At 40.3% G+C, this 26165-nt stretch overlaps 2 pseudogenes; one reads left to right on the top strand and one right to left on the bottom strand.

Annotated features, from left to right (window-relative positions):
• LOC138170231 (meprin A subunit beta-like) overlaps positions 1-7437 on the top strand; it is a 52937-nt pseudogene extending 45500 nt beyond the window's left edge.
• Positions 7438-22299: 14862 nt separating this feature from the next.
• LOC138170497 (ubiquitin-like modifier-activating enzyme 1 pseudogene) lies at positions 22300-25810 on the bottom strand (annotated as a pseudogene).
• Positions 25811-26165: the final 355 nt, after the last annotated feature.

The raw sequence follows: 26165 nt of genomic DNA on the forward strand, positions 1-26165 counted from the left end.
TCTTTGTATCCCTGGTACTTAGCACCATGACTAGCACAAATTAAGTGCTTAATATTAGCCAATGATTGTTGACTGATTGACCCAGCCTTAATTTCTGCAGTACTCTAAGTGTTCCACCATACCCACAATTCCAAACTTAAGACCCCATGATAATTAAAACAAAAACCAACTTCTATTCATGTGCCCTTTTCTGCTTTAGATATATCATATCTCCTTTTCACTGAGCCATTATTCCTCCCTACGAAAGTACCAATTCATCCATTGAAATCTCACTGTGAAAACTATACCTGTGAGAATGATGGCATCTGTGTTACACGCAATGAGGAAGCAGAATGCAGGTAAGAAAACAGCTTAGAATCTCCACACATACTTTGATCTATTTGGCTTCTTTGTGAAGTATCTCCAGGTGCAAAAAAGAGGTTTGAAAGTTGATGAAAAGTTTCCCCTCCCCCTTAACCCCTAGAATGCTGCGGATAAAATATTCATAGAATCTTACGATCATATGTGAGCCTTCCTTTCTTCCTTTCCCTTTTCCTCTCCCCCCTTCCCTCTTTCCCCTCCTCCCTTCCTGCTTCCCCTTGCAACAGACAGGCTGTTGCCTATCTGCCAGATGGGGTTGCCAGATGGGGTGAAAGCAAGTTAGGGGTTAAGAATAATAATGTGGTTGAAAACATGGGTGACTGGAAGGATGATGGTGCCCTTGACAATAAAATTGAAGTTGGGAAGAAGAAAGGGTTTTGGGGAAAAAAATCATGAGTTCTGTATCTGGATATGTTGAGTTTGACAAGTCTATCCAATTCTAAGTCAATGATCATAAGATTCTATACAGCTTTAAGGGATATACAAAGGTCTTCTAGAAGGTAAGAGACATCGTTGAAACTTGAAAGAATTCAGGAGCTTTCAAAAGTAAGTAAACTAAGCTTGTGAAAATTTAGTGGGTACAGAGTACCTAAGGAAAAGTTTAATTAAATACTATCTAGAGTTAAAAATAAATCAATATTTCCCTTTTTTTAAAACAAGAAAAACACACAACCAGAAAATAAAGTCTTAATATACAGTTACAAAACAAAGTGTCATAGATACCTAAAAGCACTGGAAATTAAAGACTTTACACATATCTGAGTGAAACTTCCTTATGTGGGGAAAATGCAGATATTATGCATGGGGCAATTTTGTCCCCTATTTCCCACAGCAATTATTATTTCCGTGTTTGGTTCAGGGAATCCTTTTTGCTGTGCTGCAACCTTTTGACCGTTTGCACTCATTCTCAGAATAATGATTGGTTGCCAGAAGAGTTAAATTTTCGTTAGAAGATGGTAAAAATAAAGATATAATTTTTTCCTAAGTTCATGGACTGGCTGAAATCTAGTCTAATTAGTTGTGCTGCAAATTGTCAGGTTTCAGGGAATCATAGCTTTCTTTTAGCAGATCCAAATATATTGTAAGGAAACTTGCATTTTCAGTACTCTTGAAAACATGCTCTTATATCTGGGATGATACACCAGCTGTGTTTTCAAAAAGTTTAATTAATGAGAATGCTACATCTCAACTTCCTCAAATGGATCCATGGGTAACTAACTATTCTGGGCTCTGGCTTTGGCTTTGGATTATTTTGGCCAAAAATGTTGGGAGCTGTGGAGACAAGGGGGTGGTACAGGCCTAGAGATATGAAGAAGGAGAAGAAGCAGAGCAGGAAGAGGTAGAAATAATATTCAGACCTTGGTCATCAAGTCCTGAAGGTCGCTCTCTCTGGAAGAGCTGACCCCTCAAAAAAATTCTTGAGAAAATTCATAGCCATTGAATGAACGTTCCATCATTCAAGGGCAGTAGCTCTGCCTAAGAGTTATTATGTGAGACCAGCCCTCTCTTGATGATTCAGGAGCTGTTTTTTTTTCCCCTACTTGTTAGGTTATATAGGTGTTTTGGCACTTTTCTTTTTTTAATTTTTATTTTATTTATTTATTTTTTTAAGCAATTGGGGTTAAGTAACTTGCTCAAGGTTACATGGCCAGGTGTTTCTGGTGGGTGCTAAGTGTCTGAGCCCGGGATTCGATCTCCAGATCTTCTCAACACTGGAGCCGGTGCTCTTACTCGCTTGTGCTACCTGGCCGCCCCTGTTTTGGCACTTTTCAATGACCGTTGCCTTTTTGTGGCCACAAAAAGAGAACTTCAAATCTGCTCATTTTGCCACTTTTTGTTGGCTCTAATTTCAAAATTATGGTGGTGGAGCTAAGGGAGGAAGAAGGTTCAATTGCAAAACTGAGGATATGGGATTATTTTGTGAATTTCATATATTTCATATATATTATTTTGCTTGTCCTCAGCCATATATTTGTGGAAACTTGAGAGGTGGTTTTAATCAATAGGTTGTTCAAAAAGATCCCATTAGAATGTTGACTTCCACATTCAAGTATTTATTCAATAAGCAATACTAAGCAAAACAAATCCTAGGTAATTGAGAACAGCCTCTAAATTTTCTAAACTCTAGGTTATATGAACCTATGATTTTAGTAGCAACCTTTACAAATGACATCAAGGCATTTTAGGGCAATGGAAAATGTTGGATTTGGAGCCAATAGACTTGGGTTGGAATCTTGAATCTGTCATTAACTATGAAATGAACAGGACACTTGACCTTTCTGCATCTACTTCCTTATCTACTAAATGAAGATATTTGGTTAGACAATCTCTTCTGTCCTTTGTAGTTATAAATCCTATAATTCAAAAGCATTGAGGTATCATAATAAGAACTTTTATTCCACTAGACTGAATGGTGTTATGAAAACAACACTGGAGTAAGATTTAGAAGATCTAGGTTCGTGTTTGAGCTTTGCCTCTTACTGGCTGTGTGGTCACACACTGGTGTGGACAAGTCGTCTCTGGAAGCTGCTGGAATTGGACGAGTATGAGAGTCACATAGTCCACAATTAAGGAAATTATTTTGGCAGTGGCATGTAGGATGTATTAGAGGGGTGAGAGACGTGAAGCAGGGGGACCTGTCTGTTGAATATCGAGTTCTGACTCTGACACTTATGACTATTTAACTTGGGTTAGTCACTTCAGATGATCTCAAAATCCCTTCTAGCTAAATTCTACAATACTATTCATGCAATGAGTTCTTTTAGGCACACCATAATGTGTGTCTTTGAAGGGAAAAGGTTACAACTGTACAACATATGCACAGCCTGATGGCTGTGTGTCATGGGGGTGGGGGATGCAGCTTGGGGTATGTGCTCCAGCTAGCAGTCATATTCACAGACTAACTTTATTTAAGTTTTACAGTTTTTCCAATACCAGCTGGAGAGGAATTTTATTCTCCTTGACTTACTGCATCCCTATTGTTGCACAAAAGCCTACGATGCAGGTTATGGAACCTACAGACATGTCCTAGATTCAGATCTATTCAATACTTTCCCCATTATTGGCTGCTCTGTCATCCAATAAATTGCTGAATCCTTCCCATAGTTAGGGGAGGAATGATACATGGCTTTCTCTCTTTCCTATAGCTTTATCTTAGGTCTCAATAATCTAGGCAGAAATTATGTATCATATAGGCAGCAAATATGTATTTTTCTAGCAGTTTTTTCTACCCATGCAATTATGTAAAACATTTCCATATTAGTATTTTGAGCAAGAAGACTTTAATAAAAGGGAAAAAAAGAAAGAAAAAAAGTAAAAAAATAGCATGCTTTAGTCTGAATTCAATAAATATCAGTTCTTCTGTGGAGGAGGATAGTATGCTTCATTGTTAGTCCTTTGGGATTGTCTTGGATCATTGTATTGCTGAGAATAGCTGATTCATTCACAGTTCAGTGGATAATATTGTTGTTACTGTGTACAATGTTCTCCTGATTCTGTTCACTTTACTATACATCAGTTTATGTAAGTCTTTCCAGGTTTTTCTGAAATCATTTTACTTGTCATTTCTTAGCAACATAATAATATTTCATTACAATCATATACCACAGCTTGTCTAGTCATTCCCCAGTTAATGGACATTCCTTTGATTTCCAATTCTTTTTTTTTTTTAAAGCAGTTGGGGTTAAGTAACTTGCCCAAGGTTACACGGCCAGTTGTTTTGTGTGGGTGTTAAGTATCTGAGGCTTGAACCAATCCCGGGTCTTCCCAACTCTGGGGCTGGTGCTCTTACTCACTGCGCCACCTAGCTGCCCCTGATTTCCAATTCTTAACCACCACAAAAAGAGCTGCTACAAATATTTTTGTACAAATAGGTCCTTTCCCATTTTTGGGGGATGTCTTTGGGATATAGACTTAGCAGTAGAATTGCTGGATCAAAGGGTATGCACAGTTTTATAGTCCTTTGGGCATAGTTCCAAATTACTCTCCAAAATCATTGGATCAGTTCATAACTCTACCAACAGTGTATTAGTATCCCACTTTTCCCATATCCACTGCAACATTCAACATTTTCCTTTTTTTTTCATCATATTAGTCACTCAGGTGTGAGATGGTACCTTAGAGTTATTTTTATTTGCATATTTTGATCAATAGTGATTTAGAGCACTTTTTTCATATGATTATAGATGGTTTTGATTTCATTGTCTGAAAATTGCCTTTTATATCCTTTGACCATTTATCAATTGGTGAATGGCTTGTACTTTTATAAATTTGACTCAGTTCTTTACATATTTGAGAAGTGAGGCCTTTATTAGAGATACTTGTTGCAAAAAATTTCCCTGTTTTCTTTTTTTATTAAAATTTTGGTTGCATTGGTTTGTGCAAAACCTTTTTAATTTTATATAATAAAAATTATCCATTTTGTATTTTGTAATGTTTTCTATATCTTCTTTGGTTCTAAATTCTTCCCTTATTCATAAATCTGACAGAAACTATTCCATGCTCTCTTAATTTTGCTTATGGTATCACCCTTTATGTGTAAATCATGTGCTCTTTTTGACCTTATCTTGATATATAGTGTGAGATGCTGGTCTATAACTAGTTTCTGCCATGTTGTTTCCAGATTTCCCAGTAGTTTTTGTCAAATAATTTTTGATTACGAAAAAATTACAAAACAAAATGAATTTTTGTTCCAAGCTTAGATCTTTGGGTTTATCACATATTAGATCACTAAGGTCATTTACTACAATATAATTTGTACCTAATCTATTCCACTGATCCTCTACTGTATTTCTTAGCCATATTGTTTTGATGTTTACTGCTTTATAATACAATTTGAGGTCTGGTATAACTAGACCACCTTCTTTCACCTTCTTTTTAATTGATTTCCTTGGTCTTTTGTTCTTCCAGTTGAATTTTGATATATTTTCTAGTTCTATAAATTTTTTTTGAAAAAATTATTTTATTAAATATTTCCTAATTATATGTAAAAATTTTAAAATTTATATTTGTGTCATAAAAAGACTTTGGTAGGATTCCTTCCTATTTTTCCAAATAGTTAATATAGTATTAAGATTAGTTGTTCTTTAAAATGTTGGATAGAAATCATTTGTGAATCCATCTGGTCCTGGGGATTTTTTCTTAGGAAGTTCATTGATGTTCTGTTCAATTTATTTTTTTAAGATTGGGTTATTTAAGTACTTTTTTTCTTCTGTTAATCTTGGAAATTTATGTTTTTGTAGATATTCATTCATTTCATTTAGATAACAAATTTATTGGCTCATAATTGGGCAAAATAACAATTGTCTTAATTTTCTCTTCATTGTTATATGATATGAGAAGATCTTATATGGCCTCAAGAGGCAGCTTGCTGGTACAGAGCATAGAGTACCGAGCCTGGAGTCAGGAATACTTGAGTTCAAATTCTGCTTTAGACACTTATTACCTTGCCCAAGTCACTCTTCTCTTGCCCAGTTCCCTTCTTTGTAAAATGAGGATAATAATACTGTCAGAATTTAAGAGAAGAATAAGTCTGAGAGTCTAGGAGGAAATGCTTGGAGCCCTATGCTAACACCTGTTTGAAAATGACCTGGCCAAATGCTAATGAAGTAGCTTTTTAAGGATGTTTTGCTATAATATTTTAAAATACTTTTTTTTTGTTTGTTTTTTAGATGTCAATCAGGTAATGCCTGGTGGTAGAGGGGAGAAAAATGTGAGATAATGGGCTCCACCATGGATACCATAGTTACCACAGCTTTATTATCTGCAGCAGCATTTATTTCTATGCTAATAGTGATTTTCATAAGTGTCTTCTGTGCTGTGAAGAGATACAGAAAAAGGAGCAATGCCAATACATTTGATACGATTTAGAAAATGTAAGTAGCAATAAGGTAATTGAATTAAAATGTTAAAAGGAAGCCATATGCTCAGTCATTATAATAGCAAATCTTGGTCTCAGAGAAAAAAATGATGAAATACGCTCCCTTCTGGGCAGAGGTTTGGTTCTATGGGGACAAAAATTGCACATGGTCATTATGATAATTGCTTTTTTTGACTGATTTTTTGTGTTATAAGAGGGGCTTAGGTTTTGCCTTTTAAGGCCATATATGACCCTCTTATATAATATAACTAGTGTCACAGGTAGAATTTGAACACAGGTCTTCCTGATTTCAAAACTAGCACTCTTTCTATTATGAAAGATGTTCAGTTTAGACAGTTCTCAGTGTTTGGCACCCATATGTTGCACAGTGCTTTTTTAAAAAAGAAATAATTTGATTTTGGAATGCTTTCTGTTTTAAATTTACAAATAATATGGTTGTGTCTGATGTTCTAGGAGTTCAAATATAATACCGAAGCCACAGTAGGAGGATGTGGGTCATTTCCACTGATTTTCTTCCTTTTCTGTGGTAGCACTTCCTGCACCCCATTCAGTTTATGGAAGGGGTAGTTAATGTTATATCACCACATAGAGGGAGAAAGGGCATGGACTTCTTTAGCTGTCCTCTCCCTGACCTCCTGCCTGCTAACTCGTACTTTGAGAAAGGACTAAAGAAGTGTTGATGATGATGACGTGTTGGGAGGCAGCATGGTTCAGGGGGAAAAGCACTCCCATGAGAACCTGGCTTCATTCAGATACCATCTCTGATTCTTTTCACCTGTGTGACCTCGGACAGTTTGCTTAATCTCCTTGGGCCTGTTGGCTCATGGGACTGGATAGCTGCTGAGGTGCCTCCTGGCTTGAGTTACCTGAGCCTAATAAAGGGCCTTTTTTGTTGGCTTAGCCCAGGTTGGGGGAGGCTTTGGAGCTTGTTTCACGGAAGAAGATTCTTAAATGCTTCATGCAGGTTAGTAACAGGTAGATGCAAGGGCCAAGCAGAGGTCTTCTGACTGGCCTCACATGATTTACAGATTCTCATCACTGGGGTCATGCTTGCTACCTCACTTTCCCTCACCCCCTCCCACTCAGTTGCACAGACATATTGAGTTCTCATATTCACCCCTTTTTATGCTTCTAGAGCAGACCCGCACAACTTGGCAGTCTGTTTGGGCTGCAGGCAGTTTAGACTAGAGACAGATTAATGGTTGCTGTGGGTCATGTGACAAACAGGAGAGTGCACAGTTCACGGGGCTGCGGGAAATCCTTTGGCAGGCTGCAAGCAGCCCTGCAGGCTGTACGTTGTGCAGACCTGTTCCAGAGCCACCACCCTGGTTCAGATCTTCATCACTTCTCTCTGGACTGTCATAATAGCCTCCTAACTGGCCTCCTTCCCTCAAGCCTCTCCTCACTCCAATCCATTCTCCATATAGCTGCCAAAACGATTTTCCTAAGCCATGTCAACCCAGTTTTCAATCTACTCCAGTGGGTTCCCTTTTACCTCCAGTATCAAATACAAATTCCTTTCTTTGTCATTTAAAGCCCTTCAAACCTTGATTCCAACTACACCTTATGATACATTATTCTCCTCTGTGCACTCAATGTTCCACCAGGCAGATCTATTTGCTGTTACTCACACATGGCTTCTCCCATGCCTTCGAGGCTTCCCTCCTCTTCTGTCTCTTAGAATCCATAGTTTCTTTTAAGACTCAAGTTCTTCTTTTTGCCTGAAACCTCTTATCTACTTTATACAGATTTTCCATATGCATGTATATGTATATATGTGTTTGTATGTACACACATATTTATATATGCATACACATGTGTCTATAAACACATATAAACATGCATATAATTCTATGCATGTGTGGCCTTGTATGTGTGCATATATTTGCATATGTATGTGTAGGTATATATGTGCATATTTATAAACATACATGTATACACATGTGTGTATGTATGTTTGCTTCATGAGAAGGGGAACTCCTTATAGAAAAGACTATTTTTATTTTTTGTCTTTGTATTCACAGTATCTAGTGTAGTGCCTTCAACATAGAAGGTACTTAAGACACTTAACAAATTCTTAATTGATGGAGATTAAGACAAAGAAGAAATAGAGAGGGAGGAAAAGAAGAAAGAGGGAGGGAGAGAGAGAGAGGAATATAAATAGTCAAGGGGATCAATATAGACCTCCTGCATCAGATGACACCTTGGTTGCCATTTACACTAAGTGGAGAATTCAAATAAGGAATGTGCTATAGATTTAGGGAACAATTTTGCACAGGCACAGAAGGAGCAGATCGAATATTATGTATGAAAACAGTTGAGATTGGTTTGTCTGTGATATAGATTTCATTAAGGGGAATAATCTGAAATAAGACTGGAAATGTAGGTAAAAGCCAGATTGTGTGATGTGTGAAATCTGAAATAACTGTGGAAACAAAACTTGAACTTCTGAGCATATTGGTTTATTAAACAAAGCATACCAATTGTATAACAAATTAGGACCAGGCCCCCTTAGCTAGTACTGGACCCTGAATACAGGGAGGGACAGATGTTTATGCATTAAAAGAAAACAATTGTATATAAACCAGGATGCAGTATTAGATAATCTAATTTCTAATTGGAGGACAGATTAGGGACTTTCTGATTTGGGAGGGGGATGAGCTAGTTTCAGGAGGAGAGCAAGCAGGTAGACTTTCCCAGATATGAAACAGGATGTCATTCAATTCCCACAATCAGCAAGCAGGTGAAATTTATAGGAAAATGAAATTTAGGTCTCAAAACAGAATCAGTTTTATAAGATGAAGTCAGTTTGGTTTATAAAAAAAAAATAATTCTCTCAAGAATGAAGGGTTTTAAATGCCTGGCACTTTGACTTTTATCCCAAAAGCCACTGGGAGCCACTGAAAATTTTTAAGGGAGGGGATGCAACATGACATGTTTAATTTTGTGTTAGTAATATGAAATAAAAGCTGTATGGAGGATGGAATGAAGAGCATAGAAAATGACAGCAAGGAGATTAATTAGAAGGCTGTTGTAAGAGTCCACGTGAAAGGTGGCTAAATGATGTAGTAGATAGAGGCCTGGACTTGGAATCAGGAAGACTGGAATTCAAATATGGCCTCAGACACTTACTATCTCTGTGACTCTGGGAAAGTCTACTTCTCTCTGCCTCATTTTCCTTATAAAATGGGAACAATTACATATAATTCCTAGGGTTGTTGCAAGGATTAAATGAGATAATATTTGTAAAGTGCAATTTAAAATTTTGAGTTCTTTACAAATGCTAGCCATTATTATTAAGGAGGTGAGGAATTGAATTAAGTTGGTGGCCATGTAAGTGTGAAAAGGATTGAACCATTCAAAAGACGAAGAGATAACCTCAACAAAACTTAGCAACTGATTAGATATAAGACAAAGGAGGGTTTAAGAAGGTTCCAAGGTTGTAAGCCATAGCAGCTGGAAGGATGATCTTTTCCCTCAAAAGAAACAAGGAAATTTAGAGCAGGAAAAGTTTATGGGGAAGATGATGAGCCCAGTTTATCTTCCACACATTTGCCAAAGGAATATTCCTAAAGTACAGGCCTGACCTTGTCACACATCTGCTCACCAAACTACAGTGGCTCCCAGTTGCTTCTAGTTTCAAAGCCAAACCTCTGTTTGGCATTCAAAGTTTGTCGAACAATCTTGTCCCAGCCTACCTTTCCAGACTTACCTGTTTCTCCCCTCAATGCACTCTACAATCCAGTCAAATTGGCCTATTAGATCTCCCTCACTCAAGATATTCCATAGGTCTTCCTCATGCCTAGAATGCTCTCTTTCCCCCTTTCTCTCTTAGAATTCCTCAACTCCTTAAATGCTCAGTTCAAGAACCATCTTCCACCTGAGGTCTTTTCTGATACCTCTAGCTGTTAGTGCTTCCCACCTTGAAAATAAATTGTATGTATTTTATATTTTGTAAAATTAAATGTATATGTTTTCCCCATGTCAGGAATGTAAGCTGCTGTCATTTTTGTCATTCTGTCTCTGCCATCTAGAACAGTGCTTGGAACATAATAGGAACTTAAAGATTGCTGAGTGTGAAGTCAGAGGCTCTGCATTCAAATCTCACATCTGATGTTTGCTGTCAGTATGATGTTGGGCAAGTCAAGAAATGTCTCTGTGCTATAGCTTTCTTGTCTCTAAGATGTGAGAGTTTGAGTATATGGCCTCTGAGGTCACTTCGTCTCTAGATCCATGATTCTGGGATCCTTTGATTAATCAAAATGGAATTTTGGATATAATGACAGGCCATGTTGAGCTTGAGATACCAACAGGACATCTAGGTGAATTTGCTGGTAACATGAGATTTTAATTTAAGAGAGATTAGGGTTGTAGATTATACACATACACACAAGTATAGACATATACATATACACACATATATTTTATGTATATATACATATATGCACACATGTATATGTGTGTATAGATAGATAAAATATATAGAGATGAAGATGTATATATCCACATTTATCTCTATCTCTATCATTCTCTATCTGGGAGAAGTCATCTGAACAGAAATGATAATTATCCATATGAGGTCTGACGAATTCACCAAAGAAAAGAACATAGAGAGAGAACAGAAGCCCAGTCCTGAGCCTCGTGGGATGCTCACACAGTGACTACAAGGAAGATGAGTCATATTTATTAATCAACCTCCATTTTATCATTGATTAATCTAAAGTTAGGGCAGAAAGATATTTTTAACTTCCCCACAAAGGTAAAGCATAACAAAGCAAGTGATTTAGTTCACAGGCTTATCATTTTGGAGATAAAATGTACCTGAAAGTTTTATGGAGTTTACAAATTGTGTTATGGATGTTAAATCTGATGGCAAGAGATTTCACATATGCTTACACTGGATACAGTGGATAAGGTTGCCATGTTTTAGGGTTGAATGGAATCAAGATCAAGGTTGAATAATGGAACTAAGGAGGAGAGGACTGATCAAATTTTACATATGGGGCAAGTCAAGGCATTTCCCAGTAAAAGTGTGAATATTATCTGAGACATGGAAAAGCTATAGTTTCGGCCAGGGGTGGGGAACCTGCAAACTTGAGGACACATGTGGCCCTCTAGGTCCTCAAGTGTGACCCTTTGACTGAATTAAAACTTCACAGAACAAATCCCCTTAATAAAAGAATTTGTTTGGCAGAACTTGAACTCAGTCAAAAGGCTGTACCCTAGGACTTTTAAGGTAGGCCAAGTACTTACCATATGTCATCTCATTTTGATCTTCCCAATAACCCTTTGAGAAAGGTGATATTTTTGCTTCTATTTTATAGATAAGGTAAAGAAAAAAGGGGAAAGAGAATTAAAAAAAAAATAAAAACAGGAAAGAAAATAACCACCCATATTTATGTGGTGCATTAAGGTTTACAAGGATCTTTTCTTATAATAACTTTGAAAGGGCTATGATGCAAGTACTAACACACTTATTTTAATGGGGAAACTGGACCTGGAAAGAATGAGGTGTGCAAATGAGGGAGATTCTGGGGCAGGGGATATTTGATGGGAGATGGTATGCCAAGATGCAGGAAAATCCTACAAAATTCTGGATATCTATCTTCACCTTAATTAAATGCTTTCCTTCAAGTGAGAGACCATTTTAAATCTTACCCAATGAATAAACTTTCATAGTCATCTCACTGTTAATGGAAGGCAGGAGGGAGGGAGATAATTAGGTCCCACCTTAAAGAGATCTGCCAAAAGTTTGTCAGAGTAGTAATTTGGACAATCTCTCCTGCCTCAAATTTTCCTAGAAATCTTTATATTTGTCTTTTTCTCCTTTCACAGCATGCTTCTTTCTTATATATTGTATTAGACTATAAGTCACTTGAAGGCAGAGAAGTGGAGATTTATTTCATTTTCGTATCCCCAGGGCCTAGCAAATTGCTTTGCTCATAACATTTAAGAAATGTTTCTTGAGCTCTGTCATTTTAATGTGGTGAATTTCTGAGGCAGTGGATATGATTGGATGCTACCATGGAATGATTCCCAAAAGCTATTGATGGAGACTTCATTTAAAAGATAGATCATTTCATTCATATTCATTCAATAAATACCTTTCACATTCATGAATTATATGATAAATTGTTCTCTCTCCTCTTTGCAGGATAACCTTCCTAAAACCACATCTGAATAGCAACAACAACAATAACAATAGAAAATTTAGGAAAATGCATTATTTCCTCATCCAGAAATTCATCCAGAAATAGATTTCAGCTGTGAGAAATGACAGTTTTTTTTTGTAACCTATAACTCCTTTTTTTTTTTTTTCTGCTGAGAAGCATACCCTCTGTCAAAAATTGAAAAATGCTGTCAATGGATCTTCTTTTTTTTCCCTTCTAATGTCATTCAATTTCTGTGTCATTTCGGTTGTATTGATGTGTTTGGAAGAGGTCACCTAGGCTGTTCATAATGGAATTCCCTGCCCATCACAGGGCCCTGCAACCCGTCAGAAATTTCAAATCCAGTTGCGAATTTTGGGGGTGTAGGAAATGTTACCTCCTAACAACTCTAGCCATTATGACATTTGCAGTAATCTCCTATGCCTCCTTTGGATAGAGGTGACCTATCTCTCTGACTGAGGATTTGGGAATGGGCAGAATGAGTGGACCAATTGCTGGATTTGGTGTCAGGGGATCCAGGTTTGAATCCTGTCTCTGCTACTTTACTGTCTTTTTAACCTTTGTCAAGTGCTCTTGGGGGCCTCAGTTTCTTTACCTACAGAATGACAGTGTTATATTCTTTCCCACCTCATATTCAATCAGTTAATGTCTTGTTGCATCCATTTCTGCAAAATCCCTTGTCCTTCTCCTTTCCATTCCCACTGTCCCAACATGAGTATACACCTTCACAACCACCCAGTTGGGCTATGGCAATAAATTCCTTCCAGGTTCTCTCTTCCTCCAGTTCATCCTTCACAACCACTTCCTGTAGAATTTTTCATACGTATCTCTATGGTTATGCCACTTCTTTTGGTAAAAATTTTTCTTGTTTCCTGAATATGGTTTATTCTCCTCTTCTTGACATTTAAGCCCCAGCACAACCTGGCACTATCACGCCTTCCCAGATTTATTTCATGTTTTTCATTTTTAAACATTAATATTCCAGAGGGTGGAGCCAAGATGGTGGCATAGAAGCAGGAGAACTCCGTATGCCCCCTCCATAACCACCTCAAGTACCTATAAAAATGACTCTAAACAAACTTTAGGGCTACAGAACCCACAAAGTGACAGAGAGAAACAAACCTTCCGCTGAAGACAGCCTGGAAGGCCGACAGGAAGGGTCCATCTCAGCGTGCTGTGAGCCAAGACCAGCCCTACATGAGTCTGCGGTTTTAGCCCCAGCGTTACCTGACCAGCCTCGGCAGGAGGGACTTTGGGAGAGTGGATCACCAGCAGTTATGGTGGTTTCCAGAATTATCAACCCACAAACACCAAAGACAAAGTGAAAGGTGAGTGGAGTTTGGGAACAGGTGGTTCAGGAGTATGGTCTGGCCTCTGGTCCCAGAGGGAGAAGCAGCTGAGGCACAGCGGCCACCACCACATGACTGCTTCAGAGCTCCTGGCCTGCAGATTATAGGGGGACCAAGCGACCAGTCTGAGGGGTAATCATTCTTCTTTAACCTGCTTGGATCTGGATTGCTGTCTAGGGTGGAGGTCCTGGGGTGTGTGACCAGTGTGCCAGAGACAGTGGAGGTTTCTGGGAGGGCATCCAACTAATAGCTCCAGCAGCTGTGAAAACCCCAGTGATTTGGGACAAAGCTCTACCCTCTGGAAGCAGAGTTCTACCATAGCAAAAAGCTCAAAAATCAAATAATTGAGTGGCAACATGAGCAAACAAAGGAAGCAAAGCAAGCTCAGCAATCCAACTCTAGATTCCTTTTTTGGGGACGAAATGGATGAAAGCATAGAATGGGAGGAAGACAATGAAGTCAGAACTCTTGACCAAAAGCTTCCAAGAAAAATATGAATTGGTTACAGACCATAGAGGGGCTTAAGAAGGATTTTGAAAACCAAATAAGAAAAGTGGAGGAAAAATTGGGAAGAGAAATGAGAATGATGTGAGAAAATTATGAAATAAGGGTAAACAACCTGACTGAAGAAAATGACACCTTAAAAAATAGATTAACAAATGGCAAAAGAGGCTCAAAAAACCAATGAGGAGAAGAATGCCTTAAAAAGCCAAATTTGCCAGATGGAAAAAAAATATCAAAAGCTCACTGAAGAGAATCATTCCTTCAGAATTAGATTGGAGCAAATGGAAGCTGGTGACTTTATGAGAAATCAAGATACTATTAAACAGATCAAAACAAATGAAAAAATAAAAGGCAATGTGAAATATCTCATTGGAAAAACTACTGACCTGGAAAATAGATCCAGGAGAGATAATTTAAAAATTATTGGACTACCTGAAAGCCATGATCAAAAAAAGAACCTAGAAATCATCCTTCAAGAAATTCTCAAGGAAAATTGCCCTGATGTTTTAGAACCAGAGGGCAAAATAGAGGTTGAAAGAATCCACTGATCACCTCTTGAAAAAGATCCCAAAAAGAAAACTCCTAGGAACATTATAGCTAGGTTCCAGAATTCCCAGATCAAGGAGAAAATATTCCAAGCAGCCAAGAAGAAACAATTTGAATATTGTGGAAAAACGATCAGGATAACACAGGATCTTCCAGCTTCTACACTGAGGGATTGAAGGGCTTGGAATATGATATTCCGGAGTTCAAAGGAGCTGGGATTAAAACCAAGAATCACCTACCCAGCAAAACTGAGTATCATATTTCAGGGGAAAATATGGTCATTCAATGAAATAGAGAATTTTTCAAGCATTCTTGATGAAAAAACCAGAGTTGAAAGTTTGACATTCAGATATAAGAAGCAAGAAAAGCATGAGAAAGTAAACAGGGAAAAGAAATCATAAGGAACTAATCAAAGTTGAACTATTAACATTCCTACATGGAAAAATGACAATTGTAACTTATGAAATTTTTCTCAGTATGAGGATAGTTGAAGGGAATATAAATGTGTATATATATATATGTATGGATATATATATATATATATATGTCTATATAGCAAGGTATATGGGTGTATGAATACATATGTGAGTGTGTGTATATGTGTACAGGTATACATAGACAGAGGGCCCAGGACCAATTGAATAGGAAGGGATGATACTAAAAAAGTGAAACTGAGAGGTGAGAGAGGAATATAATAAGAGAAGATAAGGAGAGACAGAATGGGGTAAATTATCTCATATAAAAGAGGCAAGGGAAAACTGTTACAATGTAGGGGAAGAACAAGAAGGCAAAAGGGAATGAGTCAACCTTACTCTCATTGAATTGGGCTTAGGGAGGGAATGACATACACACTAAATAGGGCATCTCACCCTACAGGAGAGTGGCAGGGAAGAGGACGAGAGGGGAGATGATGGAAGGGAGGGCAGGTTGGGGGGAGGGAAATTGGAAGCACACACTTTTGAAAAGGGACAGGGTCAAAGTAGAGAATAGAACATGTGAGGGTCCAGTTAGGATGGAGGGAAATATAGTCAGTCTTTCACAATATATCCACTATGGAAATGTTTTGCATAGCTACAGGTGTACAACCTATATTGAATTGCCTATCTTCCTAGTAAGGGTGAATGATGAGGGAGAAAGGGAAAGAAATCTGGAATTTAAAGTTTTAAATTCAAATGTTTAAAAAAATAATATTTTTTTTTACATGCAACTTGGAAATAAGATATACAGGCACTGGGGTATAGAGATCCATCTTGCCCTACTGGAAAGTCAGGGGGGAATGGGGGAGGATATAGGAGAGAGCATATTGGGGGAGGGGGCATACAGTAGGATCGCTGTTTTGGGGTGGTGGGTAGGGGAAATATGGGAAGAAAATTTGTAACTCAAAATCTTGTGGAAATGAATGATGTAAACTAAAAATAAACATAAAATTTAATTTTAAAAAACATTAACATTCCAGCCAAACTGGGTATCTCTGCCCTCTCCAAACACTACTTATGCCTCTAGGATTTTGTTTAAACTACTTCCTAAGCCAAGAATATATCTTCTTCCCATTTTTACCTATTGAAATTCCACTCATCCCTTAGAGTAGTGGTGTTAAAATCAAAGAAAAGTAGGGGCCACTGCAACTGTACAAAAGGATGCCTTTGGGCCACATGGTGGCTTAGAAAACCACATTAACTTTATCCATTTTATTGTATTTTTAAAATTTTGTTAAATATTTCCAAATTAAATTTGAATCTGGTTCAGTTTGAATTTGGGAGTTTTGTGGGCCAAGTCTTTGCTTTAAAGTGTCTTCCCTCACCAGAAGCATTTATATCTTTGCCTCTCAGACTCCACAGAGCAATTTGAACAGCTCTAAGGCAATTATCATGTATTAGGTTTTTCTAGACATCTCTGAAGGTGCTATATTCCTTCACTGGATTGTATACTCTATGGGGCAGGTACTATAATTTATCTAAATTTGGTATCAGCCCAGCACAATGCTTTACACTAAATAGAGAGTAAATAAATGCTTGTTGATACCACTGTGGTCTAAGGTATATTTCAGGTCTAAGTTCTATGTTATAATTACAATGCCATTGACTCCTTGTACCACCAGCAGAAATGGAATACTTTGAATGTAGGGCATAATGCTGCCAGGTGATAAAACGTCCAGCTTGATGTCTTCATGGCTGATTCCTTCAAAGATACTGCAGCCTAGATAAACTGTTCCCAGGCAGCCAAGCAAGAGGAGGACTGCATGGATTTCTTATTTAGGGCCAGAAGATCTCAGAGTCTAAGAGATAAGGTAAGGGAAGGAGGAAGCAAAAGGGATAATACTCAAGGTACAGGTCTGACCATTTCACTTCCTTCTGCAAACCCCATCAATATTTCCTCATTACTGATGGCAAAGATAGGAGTTGGGAGCATGAAACACACCTGTTTGTTACTTGGAGGGAAAAGGTGGGTATCAGGTTGGGAGCTAGGTACATCCACGTGAGGTTGTGATATCTGTAATACACAGGCCATTCCATAACTACCTTCTAATTATAGAATTACTATGCACATGGGCCTTATTTTGTAAATCTTCTGTATAAATGCAAGTCAGATTACCCTGTTTGACTTTTAGAGAGCTTCACAAACTAGCTCCTTCCTCCCTTTCCAGTCTTCTTATACTTTGCTGTACTCCACATACTTGATGTAGCCACATTTGCCTATTTGCTGTTACTTGAAGACAATTCTCCATTTCCTAACTCCATGCTTTTTCTCTGACTATCCTCAATGTCTCCTTCTTACCTTTGCCTTTGGCCTTTCCTAGATTCTTTCAAAACTCAACTCAAATACAACTTTCTTAAGGAAGCTTTTCCCCATCCCTGTCAATGATAGTGGCATACCTCTGAAATTACCTTCCATTTACATTATATATCTTCTAGAGTTGTTTTAATGTTGTCCCCCCCATTAGAATGGGGGAACCACGTCTTTGCCTTTCTTTGCATCCCCAGCACTAAGCACAGTGAGTGACACAAAGGAAGTGCTTAAGAAATGTTTCCTGATCAATTGATCAATAAGACAATATGATCTTTGACAGTGATGATTAAGCTAAATACATTCCTTGCCAAAATGGTTCCTGGGGATTACACAGGACCTAGCAGCTTCTACATTAAAAGATCGGAGGGATTGGAATTTGATATTTTGTAAGGCAAAAGAGCTAGGACTGCAACCAAGGATTAACTACCCGGACAAACTGAACATAATGTTTCAGGCAAGGAGACGGTCATTTAATGAAATAAGGGACTTCCAGACTTTCCTCATGAAAAAGCCAGAGCTCAATTGAAAATTTGATCTCTAGTTACAAGACTCAAGAAAGACATAAAAAGGTAAACAAGGAAAACATACACTCACACATACACACATGCACACATGCACACTCACACACACTCACACATGCACATAACTTGGGATGCAATAAGAGCAAAATGTTTACATCCCTATATGAGAAGCTGATAACTGTCAATATTGAAATTTATGATTATCATCACCTTTGAAAGGGCTATACATAGATAGAGGGTGTAGGTATAAATGAACTAATCTGATGATAAAAAAACCTTAATAAGGGGGTCAAAGGGACTGGGATAAAAGAAAAGGATGAGACAGAAAAAGATAAATTATGCCACATGAAGAGGCATAAAAACACATTATAGTAGAGGGGAAGGAAAGAGGGAGAGGAACATCATTTGAACATTATTCTCACTGGTTCTGGTTCAAAGAGGGATCAACATAATCAGTTAAGTTTAAGATTCTAATGTGAAAAGACACAAAAACTCATTAAATAGAGGGAAAGGAGGGAGGGAGAGGAGCACTGTATGAAATTTACTCTCAAAATGGTTCCTGGGATAAGCTAAAGAAAATTACTCTGGAAGGTGAAGCCAAGATGAAAGAGTGATAGGATACAATATGGTGGGCTCACCTTTCCAAACTCCTCTAACCAGATCTAGAAAAAGCACCAGACAGAATCCTGATAGGGAAATCCAGACAACTGGTTTACAGTGAACCTGTTGTATAGCACAGTTTGTATAGCAAGACAAATGGGGGAGGTATGTGGACACTGGGGGCTGACAATAACACAATTTTGGGGGCATTCCAGCACATGGGAGAGGTAAGAAAAGATCCAGTCCATGCCAGGGCTCCACCAGGACCATATTGTGTCACCATGATGGTGGCAAGTACGAACTGGCAGCTTTGTCACTCACGACCTAGTTCTCTGATTGGGATGCCCTTGGAAGTTTACCAGGGAAAGAGAAATTTCAGATTACAGTAGGCCCAAGTAGCATAGTTGAGTTTTCACCTCAAAGCAAGATCTCACCTCTAGCATCTAGCACAATCTAAAGAGGAATAACAAAGGCAGGAATTCCAGACCAAAGAGAAGCCTATAATTCTGTCACTTTGAACGAATAGAACTTTCTAGTTGACTGTTTGCACAGACCCAAGCCCAAATTAAAAATTGCAGAACTCAGAACAGGCAAGTAGCAATCAGACTTTGCCCTAGATCAAACCACTTTGTGAGTACTACAAGTTTACAGGTTTCCAGCCTGTTCCTGAGATGCTGGAATCACACAACATTCAATATCATAAGAAAGCAGCAACAGAACCAGCCCAGACCTTCCCTCCAGAAATGGGCTGGAAAAATGGACAAACCAAAAAACCCCGAAGGAAAGGGTTATTATGGTGAAACGGAAGCTCAAGACACAAATGCAAAAGACAATGACCACAAGCAAAGCCTCATGGCAAAACACAGCTTGGGCACAAACTCAACTAGAATTCGTGGAATAGGCGAAGAAAAAGAATTAAAAATGCTTCCACAAATGAAATGAGAATACTTGGGAGGTGGGGGGAAATTGGAAAACAAATGAGAACTATGGAAGAAAGGACTAGAAAGAGAATTAATAGCTTGTTCTAAGAGTTATAAAAACTTTCTTAAGCAACAAAATCCCTGAGAACTATGGAAGAAAGGACTAGAAAGAGAATTAATAGCTTGTTCTAAGAGTTATAAAAACTTTCTTAAGCAACAAAATCCCTAAAAACTAGACTGGATCAAAAAGAAGCCAATGATTTCATGAGACAACAAAAAATATTAAAACAAAATTAAATGGCTGAAAATATAGAAGAAAGTATAAGGTATATACTAGCATAAATAACTGACCTGGGAAAGAGATCAAGGAGAAGAAATTTAGGAAATCAACAGACTACCTCACCATCATGACTGAAACAAGAATCTAAGCAGAGTATTTTTAAAAAATTGCCCAGATCTGTTAGAACCAGAAAGCCAAGTGGAAATAGAAAGGATCCTACAAAGGATCCTTTGAGGTATTCTCAAATTCCACTTGAGCTGGTTCTCTCTGTCTCTGTCTCTGTGTCTCTGTCTCTCTCTCACTTTGTCTCAGGCACTAAAATTTAGTGAGTGATAGTGTGATATACTTACCATCCTGCTGAATTATTCTAGGGAGGAGGTGAAGAAGTTGCTGATGATGGAGGCTTGGGAAGGAAGAGAAAAATACAGATCATTCCTTTTTTTTCATGACAACTGTGCCTAAGGTCAAACTGCCTCTGTTAGTACTACCTGCCCCAAATGGCTTATCCCAACACTTTCTCCCTCACACTTTCATTCTTACACCTTAACCAGTGTTTTGGAATTATTTCCTTATTTACTTAGGTAGAGCTCACTGTCTCATTTTCCCTGTGAGCCCTGGGCATAAACTTGTTCTCTTCTAGGATAGCTTTTGATAAATGACACCAATGAAAATAAAAATACAAAATAAAAGGAAAATAACTTCTAATTTTATAGGCAAGTTTAATTGCTTAATACTCAGCAATTTCCAATTTTAAATGAGGTAAAAAAGATTTAGAGGGATGCACTGGGAGAAGGTGGAAGGGAGAATAAGAATGGGAAAAATTATCTTATATAAAAGCACACAAAGAAGAGATTTTACAGTGAAGGGAAAAATGGTGGGGTGTGGGCAATGCTTGAACCTCATTCTCATCTGATTTGATTCAAAGAGGGAAGAATACACACACACACACACACACAAATACATACACACACTCAGATGAGTATAGAAATCTATCTTAACCAACAGGGAAGTAGGAGGGGAAGGGGATTAAAGAAAAAGGGATGATACATGGGAGGGTGGATTAAGGGACGCAATGGTTAGAAGCAAAACAGACTTTTGAGGAGGATGGAGGGAGGGGGAGAGAGAGAGACAGGGAGAGAGAGAGAGAGAGACAGAGAGAGAGAGAGAGAGAGAGAGAGAGAGAGAGAGAGACAGAGAGAGAGAGACAGAGAGACAGAGAGAGAGAGAGAGAGAGAGAGAGAGAGAGCAACATATATAGAAGAAAATAGGATAGAGGGAAATAAACAGTTAATACTTGTAACAGTGAATATGAATGGGATTAACTAGCCCATAAAAGGGAAGCAGACAGCAGAATGTATTGAAAACCAGTATCCAACATTACATTATTTATAAGAGATACAGTTGAAAAAGAAACGCACACACACACATACACACAATTAAAATAAGGGACTGGAGCAGAATCTATTATGTTTCAGCAGAGGTTAAAAAAAAAGAAGGCAGGAATAGCAAGTATGATCTCAGAGAAAGCAAAAGTAAAAAAAAATAACTAATTAAAAGAAATAATTAGTGAAACTACATTTTTCTAAAAGATGCCATAGCAATGAGGTAATAACCAAAAATTTTACAGTAAATTTCTATAATCAAGGTCTTATTTTTCAAATACGTAGGTAATTGAGCCAAATTTATAAAAATAAATGCCATTACACAATTGATATAAATAAGCAGTTTTCAGAACAAGAAACTGAAGTTATCTATGGTCATATTAGGGAAGTCATTATTATAGTCATATTAAATAATACTCTAAGTCACTGTTGATTAGAAAAATGCAAATAAATAAATATTTTTTTCAAAAGAAAGGAAATAGAGAAAAGGGCAGATAAAACTAAAATACAATATTGTTAAATAAAAAAATGTTGACATTAAGTTTTCTTTTGGGGGTCATTGGAGAGTAAGAACATTTATTTGCCTGAATTTAGACAAATTATATTAATTCCCAGATTAAATCAGTCTGCTTTGCCTTTTTGGCAATTACTTTGAAGCCAACTGAGACTCAGCAGTTAGATGGTGCAGTGGATAAGCACACTGAGCCTGGAGTCAGCTTAATCACTGTTTGCCTTAATCCACTGGAGATGGAAAAAACAAACCACTCCAGTGTCTTTGCCAAGAAAATTGCATGGACAATATAGTCTATGGGGTCATGAAGAATCAGACATGACTGAACAAGCAAACCATGAGTCTGTACCTCCAGTTGCAAATTTCTACAGGCAGTAGGAAATGAGTGAAAATTGGAAGTTTTCGACTTAAAAAAATAGGTCTAGTCCAACCTCTGGCAAAGCTCGGGTGGGTGAACAGCATTCTAGACTTTTTAGACTGACCACTTGGCCTTTGTTCTTTTTTTTTTTCGTCAATAACTTTATTATGGGTTCAGTACAAAGTCATGCCCTCCAGTGCCCTAGGCAAAGGTGGGGGGGGGGGGGAGGGGGGGGGGGGGCCCAGCCCCCCTGAGGGGGCGGGCACAGGAGAGGGCAGGAGAGGAGGGGAGGGAAGGCAAAAGCACCCGCCTGCCGCCCAGTCAGCGGATGGTGTAGCGCACATAGGGCACCTCCACATCCTGGCCGCTATCATCATTGCAGCAGAGCTCCAATACCAGCGCTTGCACATGGCGGCCCAGTTTCCGCTTTGACACCCGGCTCACAATCTCCGTCATAGGTTGGTCCAGCTGCTCCTTGAGCTTAGCAGCTGGCATGAAAAAGGAATAGAGCATAAACACACCCTGGGACAGCATTGTAATCTCCAGCTTGTGCTCTGTCTTGAAGTAGTCCAGAAATTGCTTAAGGGTCATCTCCTCGCCCCCAGGTTGGAGCCCCTTGACCTCAAAGCGATCCCAAAGTGTCCACTCATGGTCATAGTACTTGTGACGGGGAGCTGCAATGGGCTCCGAGAAGCCAAAGAAGGGCAGGGCAAGATTAAGAAAGCCATTCTTATAGGCCTCAAGCCGTTGGTGGCCCTGCACCACCTTGTACAGCTCCAGGCACACAAGGCCAACCACAGCTGCAGTGGTCGTGGCGATGGCCGGGATGATCTTCCCCGCGATCAGCTTGCTCTTGCGCCGGTCGGCAGGGGGAATGTCATAGTTCTCAGCCCGAAGATTGGAGGCGGCCACAATGAAATCCATGTGAAAGTTATTGTCATCATCCTTTTCAAAATCAATGGGATACATCTTGAATCCAGACACCTTTTCCAGGCTGGGTAGTGTTGCTTTCAGCTCCTCCAGCCAGCTGTCATCAACTGAAGTGTTGGCACTCTGAAGCTCCTGGTCAGAGACGTGGATCTTGACGCCAGACCTGGGAGTGAATTCCGGGACCTGCACAGTCTGGAGAAGCATGGCCACAGCTGTCCGGTCCCGAGAGCCCACCAGCCCATAGGTCTGAGCAAACAGGTTGGCAGCCGCCATGATGTAATCCAGATGCAAGGGATTGTGGACATCAAAAGTGAGGGGATGAGGACATCGCTTGGGTCCAGACCAAAAGGGGGCTCCAGAGCTTGTCAGCTGCTCAGGAGGGAAATTGTGCAGCAGCTGCCGGATGTTGTTGGCATACTGGGCATGCCAGTGAAGGCAGGCCCATGCCACACAATCAGCCCAGGTATGAGGGCGCTGTAGCACCAAGCTCCGCTGCACGGCCTCCAGCACGTCTAAGGGCTGTGTCCCTGCCAGCCTCATTGTTCGCTCCACAAACTTTGGATCTGTGAGGTACTGATTGACACTCTCTGCCGGCTGCTTGAAGAGACCTTCAAACTCATCCCGGGCCCACTGTAATGTGTGCTCAATTGCATTGGGGAAGTTCTTAAGAGTACAGATGGGAATGGACTTTTCCGGGGGGTCTTGGCTGGAGCTGTAGGATTCAGTGAGGAAAGGGATGACCACTTGGACATTGCCCTTGGTACCCAGGGTGCCTGACTCCAGCAGTGGCTTCCGGTAGTACACACAGCGGCGGTCCATATACATGCGTGCGTCAACGTTGTCCAAGGCGTTGGTCACACCATCTAGGGCCTGGAAGAAGTCATCATCATAAATGCGCTCAGTGTCAGGCCCCACGCGGTTCTGGTGGCTCGTCACATGCATCTGTGGGTTCATCTGACTGACAGCAGCAGCTGCTGTGTCAGACTTCAGCTTTGTGACATCCCAGGGCCGGAAGAGGAACTGCCGGTTGAGATTGGACTTCTCGATTGTGTCCATGTCAGTGAGGACAACCTCCCCGCCATCCCCACAGCCCAGGCCAATCATGGCAAAGTTCTTGAGCAGCTCACAGCCGATGGCTCCTGCCCCAACCAGGAAATACTTCTGCTTGCCGAGTTTCTCCTGCAGATGAGAGCCAAACACAGCCACCTGCCCATCATAGCGCGTCTGACGAGGGCGGCAACTGTCCTCAGTTAGGGCCTCTCTGTCCTCAGGCAGGCACTCTAGGGCATCAAAGTACAACCACTGCATGATGGGCATAAACTTTCCTGAGCAGGCCTTCATAACTTCCTGAGCAGCCAGGCCCCCGATGAAAGCATTTACAGGGGCCAGATCTCCGGCTGCCATGTAGGACAACTGCTGTACCAGCTCCTCATCCAAATGCTCCTGCAGCAGTCGAGGTGACGCAGCTTCCTTAATGGCCTGCGCCAGGCTCACCATCTCTGCTCCATCCGCCTGATTTTGAGGGTGGGGCAGCCGCCCTCGCTGGCTGTAGAACTGGTGTAGGGCCTGAAAGGCCACATGGAGATGGGCAGGGCGAGAAAACTTGGCAAAATCCGTCATCACAAATTCTGGCTCAGCCAGGGATACAGATAGTGATTTAAAGCTGATCTTCTTGGGCACTTTGACCTGGGTAACGATTCCACCACGAATGTAGTCAGAGAATCTGTCCGTGTCACAGATGCTGAAGGTGTATGGACCTAGGACTCTGATCTCCACAGGTGATATGCCATTGAGTTCACTCATGCCTTGGACCTCGGTGAAGGTGACAAAGTCGCCACTCTCAAAGCCATGCCGTGCCTCATCCAAGCAGGTCACTACACCGGGGCTGTCCTTGGTCACCATAGAGACCATGGAGCTAAGCGGCTGCTCCCCATTTGCATCCGTCAGGACCATTTCCTCACCAAAGTCACAGAACAGCTGCCCAAAGAGGCCCCGAGTGTCGGCCACCACCAGCTTGATACCGCGACCATGGCAGATCTCACCTACACGCATCTGTTCCTCCAGGGGACAGTTGGTGAGGACAACCACCTGGAAGTTGCCAAGGAAGTTCTCAGTGAGAGGCCCTGTGTAGGAACAGACAGGAACATAGGCATTGAGCTCAGCCAGACGGGGTTGGGAAACCTCTGCCCGGTTCTTGCCCACATCTTCTTCTCGTAGGTAGAACTGGGAGGAGAGATCAGCCCACTGGGCAGCACCCTGATCATGTAGGGTAACAGCTTTGACTCCACCAAGGATGATGTTTTTAGCAATTTCAACTCCAAGGCCCCGGAGTCCAGACACTAGGACGCTGGAAGTCTGAAGGCGTTTCATGGCGTCATGGCCTAGTACATACAGTTGCCTGGAGTATAGGCCCTCGTCGATGTCTGCCTCACTCCCGTTCTTAGCCATTCCGTTGGCAGGTGCAGTGGGCGCGTCAGAGGGAACAGGGTGGGCAGGAGAGCAGTTAGAACCTGGTTTTGGATCAGGCCCGGACACGCGACGCTTCTTGGACAGCGGCGAGCTGGACATCCCTGAACTGCTCCCGCCCTCCTGTCTATTGAGTGACAAGGAGCATGGCCAGCTACCAGGCCCGGCCTCGCTCAAATCCTCCGGCATCAATGCCTCGCGCCTGCGCTCCCCGAAATGGGCCAAAGCCTACCCCTCCCCACACAGATAAGGCACAAGTTGGCGCAAGCGCCAGTCCGCGGCCCATCCACCAGAAACCGCATCCCCCCTCCCAGCCAGCTAATAAAGCACGCAATGGGAGGGGGGGAGGGGAGTTGGCCTTTGTTCTTTGTCATAAACGTTTCAATTTCAATTCAGCTTAATTCAATTCAACCAGCACTTATTAATTGTCTACCAAATGCCAGATTCAGTGGTAGGTCCTGGGGGATGCAAAGACAAAAAAAAAAAAAAAAAAAAGAAGAAGCCTTTCTCTTGTTTTTAGAGAACTTATTTTTTACTGAGGAATGAAGTAGGCATTTAGAGAATTAAAAACAAAATGTATGTAAGAATAATAAGGCCTGAGAC

Source organism: Petaurus breviceps, unplaced genomic scaffold (assembly GCF_028583685.1).
Source record: "Petaurus breviceps papuanus isolate PSGF00001 unplaced genomic scaffold, PetGlider_PUasm1.0 38, whole genome shotgun sequence".
Lineage (NCBI taxonomy): Eukaryota > Metazoa > Chordata > Mammalia > Diprotodontia > Petauridae > Petaurus > Petaurus breviceps.